The sequence below is a fragment of the Sorex fumeus genome, unplaced genomic scaffold (genome assembly GCF_029834395.1).
Source record: "Sorex fumeus unplaced genomic scaffold, SorFum_2.1 ptg000079l, whole genome shotgun sequence".
Taxonomy (NCBI): domain Eukaryota; kingdom Metazoa; phylum Chordata; class Mammalia; order Eulipotyphla; family Soricidae; genus Sorex; species Sorex fumeus.
Genome location: NW_026606136.1, coordinates 185937 through 199118, shown reverse-complemented (window position 1 = coordinate 199118; position 13182 = coordinate 185937). Strand labels below are relative to the sequence as shown.

General features: G+C 34.8%; 1 protein-coding gene and 1 pseudogene across 4 annotated transcripts in view; one reads left to right on the top strand and one right to left on the bottom strand.

Moving 5' to 3' along the window:
* The window catches only part of PTPRD (protein tyrosine phosphatase receptor type D), a 1654013-nt gene that overhangs the window by 1571109 nt on the left and 69722 nt on the right, over positions 1-13182 (bottom strand). The window lies entirely within an intron of this gene.
* LOC130038736 (targeting protein for Xklp2-like) overlaps positions 12038-13182 on the top strand; it is a 66063-nt pseudogene continuing 64918 nt past the window's right edge.

Here is a 13182-nt window from a genome sequence, read left to right as displayed (position 1 = left end):
CAGGCGTAACCCTGAGCATTGCCAGGTGTGACCCAAAAAGCAAAAAAAAAATATATGTATATATATATATACATTTTTTTAAAAGTGTTAAGCCCACTCAGTTATTCAAAACATACAATCATATAATCATAATCCTCTCAAGAAGAACTATAAAGTTTTTATCCTTCTTACAATTTGGGGGGATTATTTCAGTCGAAGAATTTGTGTAAGTATAAAAAATAAAAGTATTTTTAAGTAATTTACCTTTCACAATTTAAAAAAAATAGTGAAGTAGAAACATAGGTGAAAAGATAATTTGAGAGATGCTTGCTACCATGAAGTTTTCTGTGTCAAATTAATAGAATCTTTTGTAATTTGAGTATATTTCTGGGGCTTTAGGATTATTTTGACACCTGTCCTTGGGAAAAATATTTTTAAAACATTGAATTTTTTCTAAAGAGACCTCATTTAATAACAATTTTAGGCTTACAGAAGATCTGATTCTAAGTACAGAAGTTTCTGTACTTAGAATGTGCCTATATGTGCCTATATGGCATACTTCTTTCCACAAACACAACCTTCACCACTATAATTCCCTCACCATTATCACTCAAAGTCTACAGTTTACATTAGAGAGAGATGCATTATTCATGATGTACTTTTTGTAGGGTTTGACCGATGTATAATGATGTGTATCCATCAGTAGAATATCATATGGAATATTTTTGCTGTTCTAAAAAATGCTTTGTGCTACACTTATTCATTCCATCATCTGCTTGACCTCACAAAACCTTTATTTAAAAAAGGGAATTTCTATTCAAAGTGGTCAAAGATTTTGAGATCTGACAGGACACTATAAAGTATATTGAGGAAAATATAGGCATAATACTTCAAGATTTTGGACCAGAAAGTTATCATCAGTGATGTGATACCACTGGCAAAGACAACACAATCACAAATAAACAAATAGGACTGCATAGAAATGAAGAGCTTCTACATGGCAAAGAATACATGGGCTAAAACTAAGATACTAACTGTATGAGAAAAAAAATATCAGCATTCAACATATCAGGTAATGGTTTAATATCCAGGATATGTAAAGACCCAACAAGTTCAAAAAATTAAAAAAACTTGATCAAAAAATGGAGAGAGGAAATTAATAGACATTTCTTAGAGGAACAGAGGTGGTCGGCCAGTAAGCATGTGAGATAAAAAAAAGGTCAGCATCACTTATCATCAGAACAATCTAAATCAAGACAACAATTAGAATGGCAATATAAAAATAGTAGGAATAATCTGTGTTAGTGAGAATGTGGTGAAAGATAAACTTGCACGTACTTCTGTTAGGAAGGTTAACTGGTACAAACCCCCGTGGAAAACAGTATAGAGAATTCTCTGCAAATTTAGAATTACATTGCAATTCCATTTTTATAGAATTTTTATCCCCAATGCAAAAAAAAACCACTCTCAAAATGACATAAACATACCATAATTTATTGATGCACACAGTATAATAGAGAAGAAATGGATGTCTAAGAATGGATTATGAAGATGTGTCATACATACACAATGGAATACTATGCAACTGCAAGGAAGCATGAAATCATGCAATTTGTTGCAACATATATGGAACTGGAAGATACCATTCAGGGAAGTAAGTCAGTAGAAGAAAGAAAAAAAACAGGATGGTCTCACTTATCTGTAGAATATACAGTACTGGATGGGTAAGTGTGAAGTAGTAAAAAGGGGATGCTTAGATCACCCCTGATCTCAGTGATCATAAAGGAGAAAGAGAAGGAAATAAACTAAGGGCAAAAGAAGATAATGTAAATTAATTGGTAAACAGACATCAGGGCTTCAGTTATATTGGTGACATGGGTGAGTGAAATAGCCACATATCCAAACATCGACTCAACATAATGAAAACATGATAATAACTTTTGCAAGGTTTTAATTTGCTTGGATCCCAAGCAATGCTCATTGGATCAAAGAGCCACTCTTGGTGATACTCAAATATCACTAAAATTTAGTAAGTCCTAATTTTAGGAATTAATCTTAATATAGCTGAAATACAATCTTTCATATTTGCAATAGATCATTCAATTTCATTAGTAGACATTTTTCCATTTTTCATGGTTGAAGCTAGGTATAGTTTATATTATTTGTAGTAGAGTTCATTTTTAGTATAAGATATCCATGGCATTTACTTTTTTATTCAAAGTTTCAACCTTAATACCTATACTCAAATGTTATACAAACAAAACATTTCAGAAATAACAGGAGTCTAATATGCCACTTCTTTTGTGAAATTTGATGAATGATCAAATGAAATTTGATCACAATGTCATAGTGATCTTAAAATATAGATGGTGGGGGCATCACAACAGGCACTGTAGAAATTCATAGGATCATCAGAGTTTATACCATAAAAGGAGATAAGCTAAAATAAATGTCTAGATCCCTGAAGTCCTATAACCTTTGAAACTTTTAATCATGCACTGCACTGTACTGCACTGTCCTCCTGTTGTTCATTGATTTGCTTGAGCGGGCCCAGTAACGTCTCCATCATGAGACTTGTTACTTTGTTTGGCATATTGTATACGTCATGGGTAGCTTGTCAGGCTTTGCCATGCAGGCAAGATACTCTCAGTAGCTTGCCGGGCTCTCCAAAAGGGGTGAAGAAATCAAACTCGGCTCAGCTGGGCCAGCTACATGCAAGGCAAACGCCCTACCACTGTGCTATTGCTCCAGCCCTTTCAATCATGATAAAAACAAAATGAATATATATATATATATATATATATATACATATATGTGGCTTTTCATCCTCAAAAGCTGAGTCACATTCATCTCCACTGAAAATAGAAGTTAATTAAAAACAAAAAAGGAGAAAAGACAACTCAAACAGTTGGAAATTAAACAGTTCACTATTCAACAACTAGTGAGCTATATAACAAAAATCAAGGAGAAAATTAAAAGATTCCTGGAAACAAATGAGAATGAGAACACTACATACTAGAACTTGTGAGAGAGAGCAAAAGAAGTGTGAAGAGGAAAATTCATAATTATTTAAGCATTAATCAGGAAAGAAGAAAAGGTCCACATAAAGATCTTAACTGCACATCTTAAAATACTAGACATTGACCATCACAGTGAAACTAAAGCAGCATAATGAAGAAAATAATAAAACTCAGGGCAGATAGTAAGGAACTGGAATTTTAAAAAAATCTAAGAGATAAGTGAAACCAAGAGTTAGTTTGTTGGAAAAAAACAAACAAACAAACAAACAAACAAAAACAAAAACAATAAATCACTAGCAAGATTCACAAAGAAAGAAAGAACCCTAATAAATCATATATGATAGTCGGGGCATCACAACAGACACCACAGAAATTCATATGGTCACTAGAGATTATTTTAGTAATGTTTATGCCACAAAAGAAGATGTTTTAGCCACAACCTAAAAGTAATAGCTAGATTCCTGAAGTCTAATAACTTTCACAGATTGAACTAAGATGACTTAGAGTAACTGAATTACTGAAAAAATTGAAATAGTAATCAAAAGTCTTCCCCAAAACAAAAGTCCAGGCCCAGATGGATTTAATAGTAAGATCTTTCCAACCTTTAAAAATGACTGATTTACTGCTAATCCCTTTCAATCTCTTCAAGAAAATTGAAAAAAAAAAAACTGAAACGCTTTCAGTTTCTATGACGCAGACATCACCCTCGTACAAAGAGCAGACAGACACCACACACACACACACACACACACACACACACACACACACACACGGAGAATTACAGGCCAATGTCCCTGATTAAAAAAGAGGCAAAAATTCTAAATAAAATACTAGCAAATAAAATTCAACAGCTTTCAAAAACATCGTATACCATGATCAAGTGGAATTTATCCTAGGAATGGTTTAATATACAAAAGTCAATTAAGGTAATGAATCATATCACTAAAAGAAAACATAAAAATCATATGATCACATTAATCAAATAGAGAGAAAGCATTTGTCAATATCAGCACTTATTCGCAATAAAAACTTTTGTTCATGATAAAAACAAGATGGAAATTGAAGAATCTTTCCTCAGCATAGTCAAAGTCATGCATCAAATATTATACTCAGTGGAGGAAAAACCTAAAAGCCTTCCCTCTAAGGTAAGGCACAAGACAAGTTGTCCACTCTCACTACTTCTATCCAAAATAAGGAAGTACCTGTCATGGTAATTAGATGTAAAAAAATTTATCAAGGTCATCAAGATAGGAAAGAAAGAAATCAAGTTTGAGATTTGCAGATGACATGATGCTATGTTTTAAAAATCCTAAAGATTCTACAAAAAAAAAATCCTAGAAACAATAGACTTACACAATAAAGTGTCAGGCTACAAAATTAAGACATGAATCCATGACTTTCCTATATGTAAATAATGAAAGAGAAGAGAAAGTTATTTTAAAAATCCCACTTGCAATTATGCCTCAGAAAATCATGTTCCTCACAATCAACTTAACTATAGAAGCGAAAGACAGAAAGCTACACAATACTACTTCCAGGCAAATAATCTCTCATCAGCCTCCATCCAGATCTTCTGAGAAGGGAGCATAACATGACACTCACCACAACCATGCCTCTGGCCCCTGAGCCAGGCTGTTTCACTTGGGGCACCCCAGAGGGGGCGGGTGAGAGCCCTCGCCACCCTAAGGACCCAGGCCCAGCAGCCGAAAACCTGCAGAACTCAAACTCCGACACGCTCATGGTTGCTTTCCACACGCTCAACCTGAGCCTCACCCAGGAGTGAAACTATTAATGGACTTCACAGCTACATTCATAGCTGCCTCACTCTTCATTCTACACATTCAACCTGTACTCCAAGAGTACTGCACCACACTTAATGGAGTTCAAAGTAGGAGGCATGGGCTTGAGCGATAGCACAGTGGGTGGGGTGTTCGCCTTGCACATGGCCAACCCAGGTTCAATTTCCAACATCCCATATGGTCCCTCAAGCATAGCCAGGGGTACCAGGAGTAATTTCTGAGTTAAGAGCCAGGAGTAGTCACTGTGCATCACCAGATGTGACCCAAAAATAAAATAAGCAAACAAACAAACAAAAGAGTAGGAGGCAAGCAATCTTAGAGGGGAATATTTTTTTTTATAGACTCAACTTCTTACAACATTTCAGTGGTTTTTCATAACAGAAAATACAAGACATATCATTTTGGTTCTGCTTTGGGGCAGGGATTGTAGTTCAGGATGGAAACACCAGAAATATGGAAACAGCAGAAATATGGTGGTGGGAAGTTGTAATGGTGGTGAGATTGGTGTTCGAATCTTAAATGTAATCAAGTATTGTGAATTACTTTATAAAATAAAAAAAATGTAAAAAAATACTACTTCCAGAACAAAAGATGGCATGATGAAATAGAAAAACATATCCTGAACATGAATTAGGAGGATTGATAGCATCAAAATGACAATTCTTCTCCAAAGTATTGTACAGGCACAATGGAGTCCCTATAAGGACACTCATGACACATGTTTCAAAGAAATATATCAAACACACTTGAAATTTATATGGAGCAGTACACAGCCTCCTCCCTTCCTCATACCAAATAGCTAAAGCAATCTTTGGGAAAAAGAAAATGGAAAGTATCATTTTCTCCAACTTCAAACTGCACTACAGAGCCATAGTAACTAAAACAGCATGGTATTTGAATAAAGGCTGGTCCTCAGATCAATGGAATAGAGTTGAATAACCTGAGGCAGATCATCTGTACATGATACTAAACAAGGGACTGGGGACATGGTTCAAGTAATAGAGCATATGTCTAACATGTATGTACATAGACCTGAAATTTTACTGTTGGCATTAAATGGGTTTCTAAACATTAATTGCCTGGAGAACCACAGGGAATAACTCCCAATTCCCCCCCTACCATCCCTCTTCCCCTCATACTGGTGGGCATATTTCACATACTTAAAAAACAAAACACTAATAAATTAAAAGTACTAGAACTGGATGTGTGTAAAACTAATCTTTGAAAACAGATTATAGGCATATGGAGATTTATTATATTGCATTCTTTGTTGTGGCATACATTGGAAAATTTCCAAATAAAGTGATATGAAAAACCCAAAGAATTGGAGTGGGAGACTGTATAGTTGTCTAGATTTCATCCTATTTGTGTTCTAGTCCTGGCACCACATGTACAGAAAACTTGAAAATTCATAGAAACAATAGAAAAGTGATTTCCAGGAATTAAAAGTATAAGAAAAATATTGACAGAGATTAGTATTTACCTACAAGGTTAAAATATTGATGGATCTAATGAAAAAAATATGGCAACTATAAATGAGATCACTGCTTAACTAAAATATACCAGGAATTAATTTTATTACCCACACATTGGAGAAATATTAGGAGAAATATCTGGAGGAAGGGTAGACTAAATAATTATATAGAGGTGGAGAGATTCTTTTGAAATGTATTCATGTATAAAATGTCCCTGATGAATATTTTAATTTACAAATTTGTCCATGACAACTCAGCAAAGCTGATACCAATATCTGTATGTCCACATTCTTAGAGCCAAACATTATATTTTTCTTAATTACTCATGGGCTGGAGCGATAGCACAGCGGTAGGGTGTTTGCCTTGCACTCAGCCAACATGGCTGACCCGAGTTCGATTCCTCCGCCCCTCTCGGAGAGCCCGGCAAGCTACCGAGAGTATCTCGCCCGCACGGCAGAGCCTGGCAAGCTACCCGTGAAGTATTCGATACGCCAAACACAGTAACAACAAAGTCTCCAATGGAGACGTTACTGGGCCCGCTCGAGCAAATCGATGATCAATGGGAGGGCCCTTACTTTACTTTTAATTACTCATACCAAAAACCTGTCATCAAATTGATGTTTAGTTCATATAATACACTTTAAAATTTGATGTAAATTTAGAAAGCATGAATATAAACTAGATTCTATTATTTTACATCCTTGTAAATTTTTCTCGCAAGAAGCTATCTAGCTGTGCACAATGTAAACTAATAATCTAAAATGTTCCAAGTTTTGTAACATGTAAACCATTACCAATTTGTTGATTTTTAAAAATCATTTGAACCAATATTGTGGTCAAGGGGCCTGAGCCAGAGTACAACAGGTAGGGTGCCTGCCTTGCATGCAGCTGACCTGATTTAATACTTAAACTGTCATATGGTCCTCGGAGTCTATCAGAAGTGATTGGGGAAGTGAGGATTGAGGAGGAGAGAATGGGAAGAAAGCAGACAGGAAGGAAGAAAAAAGTTGAAAGGGGTGGGAGGAAGGAAGGAAGGAGCCAGGAAAGGAGGGAGAAGTGGGGAAGAATTAGCCATGTACATGACAGATTTGATTACACAATTTTATTTGGGGTGGTGGGTGTTGGAACCGCATCTAGCAGTGCCCAGGAACTACTCTGGTTCTTGTGTTCAGGGGTCATGGATCATGCATTCCTGGTAGTATTTGGGGAAACGTATGGGCTTCTGGAGTTTGAACTGTAGCTCACTATATGTACAGCACATGACTTTACTGCTGGATTTTCTCTCCAGCCCATAGATTTTGAACAATGATTATAGTTAGTATAAACTGAGCACCTGGGTTCTAAAGGTGAGTGGAGAAAGGTTTAGAATTCTTGGTTACTATTTTACACAATTAAATTTCTTCTTTCCTTATTTCACATGAATACTTTTTTTTTTCCTAAAGGAAAGAAAAAAACTATTAAATGAATTGGAATCATTGAAAATATCTTAGGAAATACTTTGAAAATCTCTTAAAGTAGGACTTCAGAAGCAAGCATACATTTAGAAATTCTGGCTAACATCTGTGAAAATTCTCTTATATTTAAACAGAGGTGTGAATGTCTCTCCAGGGCACCTAAATTCTATTTTAATTACACCACTTTTAAAAAACCTCTGTTTTAACATCTAACAAAGCACACATGATGTGAAAACACTTGTTAAACCACCTCCACAGTTTTAACAATAAGACAAATATGAGATCATTGCATTTCTTAAAGTTCATTAGATAAGAATTAGTTCAGTGATACTATTTTCAGAAAACTTTTGTCCTTATAACATCTAATTTTCATGTATAGTTGCCAGTTAGCAGGTTCTTCAAAATTTCACTTTATAAAATTGTGGTTTGAAATCATCATATATCACAAAATAAAGCTATGTTTCATTGTAGTGGTGGCAGAAACCTATTCAACTGAAGAAATTAAAAATGAATGACAAGTCATCTATTAAGGGAGATTGTTAATCATGCTTCTGTGTCAAAGTGTCAGCCTGCAAAACAAATTATAGACTCTTTGCTACTTTGAATCAAAGACATAATTTAAATATGCTAATTTTGTTGTAAGATACAAAGAGATAGGTTGTATGTATGAGTAAGTTGAATATTTACCCCTTGAGGAGTAATTCCTTTGGGAGAAGTTTTGAATTTAGATTACTCACACCACTTGTTTAAGCTGTAATTTAAACAATTTCTGTAGAAAATTGTACAGAATGAAACACAGTCTTAGGCATCAAATACATACAATAAAAGTACAGATACATCGATTATTTATTTATTATTTATTTATTTTGCTTTTTGGGTCAAATCCAGTGATTCACAGAGGTTACTCCTGACTCATGCATGCAGGAATTACTCCTGGTGGTGCTCGGGGGACCATATGGGTTGCTGGGAATCAAACAAGGGTTGGCCGCATGCAAGGCAAGTGCCCTACCCATTATGCTATTGCTCCAGCCCCAGAGACATAGTTTATAATCTGAAAATTATAATTATTAGGATATAGTGGCATACTTCAATAAGAAGTTCGTTAATGTGAGAGACATATATCGCCTAAGTGATAGGTCTTATACATTTCTCTTGAAAAACATGAGACTATATTCTCTTATAAGAGAAAGTCTCTTTGAGAAAAAAATTATTCATAAGTATCCTTTTTTCTACCACTAGTGAAATATCATGTTGAAAATGAAGAAGGAAGGTTTTAAGCAGAGTATAGTGTTCTTTGCTTCACTCTTGAGTCTGGAGAAGAATAAGACAGATGTAAAATAATGATGAAATCAGGAAATCTTAGATAATGCATGCTCATCACTGTACCAGGTTTGATTTTCTCTCTTTTATGACTCATTCATGGTCAAAGAAAAATGAGAAAATTTTCTGCTCCAGGCATAAGAGCAGGAGTGAAATACTTTCAGAATATTCTATTTGACATATTCTAGATCACTTAAGTAAGGAATATTTATTTGTTAAGATTAACCATTTAGGGCTGGAGCAATAGCACACCAGGCAGAATCCTCACCCTGCATGGGTTCAATCCCTGGCACACATAAAACCACCATAATCCTCATCAGGAGAGATCGTTAAGCTCAGAGCCAGGAGCTGGTACTGGGAACAACTTGGTGTATTTCTTAAAGCAAAATAAATAAATAAATAAATAAATAAAATAACATTTGAAGAAAACCTTTCCCACTAGTTCTATTTTCTGATACACTCCAGAATTCACAAATATGATAGAGAATCCTTTCAATTAGGTACACAATAAATGAAAAAAACCCTGCCCAAATCCCTCAAAAACACCCAGATAAAGTATCAGTTTATAAATAGAAATTAAATTTTATATTATCTATTTTTCTAACTTGTATGTAGAGATCCTTTCCTAATATCAGAAACTATCTCAAGTACAAAATTATACAGAACCATATGCTAGATGGCATGTTCTATGACAGATACTTTGAGTTCAAGTAGTTCAGAGAAGCAAGAAGCAATATTTGAGTAGAAGGTTAAACACAGACTATCATGGACTCATGAGTCTAAAATAGTGGTAACCATTGGACTGGGAGCCAGAATATTTTTCCCTTTTCTGTTCATTTTTCTTTACATACAATTTTCCTTCTACTCATATACCACAAACCCCTAATGTCCAAAACGTAAGTGTGTTGTTTCCTTGATTCCTGTTGTGTTTGCTCCACTCTACCCAAACACTGGCCACTGTTGTACATTCCAGTCTTGTAGGCTTTGATAGAAATGAGTAAGTAGGAGATTTGCTATTTCACCTTCCTGTAGAATGGACTGTGGTGCCCATATCAACATTTTCTATTACACATTTTCAATACCGTTTCATTGTTCCCATGCTGCCTATTAAATATTTTTTTCTTAATCTAAAAAATGAGGAACTGGGTGTATATTGCAGAATCAGAGGTCAGCACTATCTGCCCTTTTAATGGTTTGTAAAAAAAAAAAAACAAACAATAGGTACAAAATGAAACCCACACATGTCAGTTTTCAAGATTCAATATGTCTTGTGAAATAAACTAGTTATAGTCTCAGCCTTTCCTCTAGTGGGATTTCAATTTCAGTCCGGAGTCTCCTAGTTAGTACCAGGGAAGTAATCTTGGTAAGACTCTCCCTCTCACTGACCATTCCTCACTAGATTTGATGCTGCTCAATTCATGTTCTTTTAATAAAACTAATTAGAGTCTAGATTTACTCTGATAAATTTTAAATGGTTTAAATCTGAGTTTCTCACCCTACATACCATTAATAATTGTGACAGAGAAGTCTGTGCTCTAAAGTAATGTCCTGTACATTATAATTATGTAACAGCACTCAGAACAGCATCTGCTAAATATCTATGTTATTGTATTCCTAATCTCAAAAATAGATAAATAAATAAATAACGAGGATCTCCAGACATAACCAAGTATGACTTAGGAGGTAATTACTTGCCTACTTAGAAACAAAACTATAGTACAGACATTTGATTCAAAATAACTTTTTAATGGTTTTGAAGCATCCCTGGTTTTACTCCTGACTCTACAGTAAGGGTTCACTCCCATCAGGGCTTGTGGGACGATTAGATGTGACATGGGTAAACCTCGCTCGAGGCAAGTGCCTTATTTGCTATACTATCACTTTTACCCCTCAATTCAAATTAGAATTTTTCAAAAGAAAAAAATCATTTTTTAAAATTTAACCAAAGAGAAGTAAAATTCTGAGTTTTGAGATAAGACCCTAAGAAAAACTTACAGGTATTTAATGTGGCAAAAATTTTAACACTTTGCCAATGCAGTCACTTTGCTATGATCACCCTTCAAATCAGAAGCATGTTGACTAAGTAGGTAGGTCTCCTAAGAATGCTAGATTTTCTTATTGAGAAAAAGAGATATCTCAGAGGTCAGATAATATAAGGAGATAAACTGGAAGGATTAGAAAATTCTTTATTTCTTGATTTGCTCAGATCAAGTCAATATTGAAGAATGTCTTGAATTTCTAGTTCATCCTGTGTCAGACAGTCAGGAGATCAAGAATAATTACTGACAGGTCAATATTGACCAAAAGTTATTTCAGAGACTTGAAGTATCCATATTGTATGCTTGAACTTAGAAACTACTTGAATTCCTTCCCTAGTATGCTTAAAATTTAGATTGGACAAGCTGCTTGTACTTAAGTAAAAATGATAGGTTTTCTTTTTATAATTTCATTAATTAATTTACATCACAAATCTCAATAGGTATGAAAATCAGTCTTATTTTTCTATGTTTATTGAGCATAATTTTTACTGGAATGTATACTCAAAGTGAAATTATTATATATTAAAATTTTATGTGTTCTATAATACAGTATACATAGCATATATGTTAGAATTTATGAGAACATATTTATATGTGTTTTGCATGTGCTTCTTTGATATTTCACATCAAGTATAAGACCTAAGTTAACAATGCCGTAGTGCAGAAATTAACTTGTGTTTTGGGGACTTTATGTGTGTGTGTGTGGTTGTGTGGATGTGTAAGCATTATCTCGTATACATTGAGCAGCAATTATATTAATTCTCTCGGAGAGCCCGGCAAGCTACCGAGAGTATTTGATATGCCAGACACAGTAACAACAAAGTCTCCAATGGAGATGTTACTGGGCCCGCTCGAGCAAATTGATGATCAACGGGAGGGCCTTTACTTTACTCTTTGTAAATACAGATTTTTGTAGACTTCTTTTTTTTTCTTTTTTATAAGTGAAACGACATGAGGTACTTAAAGTAGATTATATATCATACAGAGACTATTGAAGCCAGTCAAACATAAACCTCTGTTGATTTATTTACTTCACAAAATTCTTTAGACTGATAATTCTATGATCTTTGTTTACTTTTAAATTTTTTTTCTGCTCGAAAATGGTAGTTTTAGCTTAGAAAATAATCAGACTTCTTTTGGCTAAGATCAAGTGTAGTAGTGTTTTAAGTAACTGGTGAATAAAATCCCTGCTTTACACTCTCTTTTTGAAATTTATCTTCCATTGCTTTATTTGGAAGACCTGCACCAATACCTTTTTCATTAAAGTCGAACACTACTCAGAAAACTTTCTTAGCTCTTTTGGAGGAAACATGAAACTTCTGGCATGAGAAAGGAAACTTTATTCAAATGTGTTATTATTTTAACTCACTCTGTTAGATTTTTAAAATCAGAATTCAAAAGTTAACTGCATATTTTGGACATCTTAAAAAACGAAAACTAACTGAAACACTCAATCATCTTTTGATTAAACCAGTAGTCTAGGTTTAGGTTTTGAGAATGAGCAATTTGTGTTTGTTTGCTTTTGGGGTTACACATGGTAGTGTTCAGGACTTGTTCCTGGCTCTACACTCAGAAATTACACCTAGTGAGTTTTGAGGAATCGTGTGTGGTACCAGGGATAGAACCTGGGTCATCCATGCACAAGGCCCCATCCACTGTACTATCACTGTGGTCCCAAAGGTGAGAAATTTTAACATTAACCCTCCATTATTAACTCATATTCTCAACTGTTTATGTCTTTTTGATTATTATTTATCTTGTCTTCAATTATGACTAATTGACATTTCTTCACTTCTCTCTTTTTTTTTCTTTTTTGGGTCACACCCGGCAATGGATAGGGATTACTCCTGGCTCTGCACTCAGGAATTACTCCTGGCGGTGCTCAGGGGACCATATGGGATGCTGGGAATTGAACCCGGGTTGGCCGCATGCAAGGCAAATGCCCTACCCGCTGTGCTATCGCTCCAGCCCCTCTCTTGTCTTTTTATAAGATTTAGCGCTTTGCTCTCTGACTTGTGTTTGAGGATAACTATATAAGTTTCTTCTTCAGTAGGTAGGTAGATACACAGATATATAGATATATAGATAGATGATAG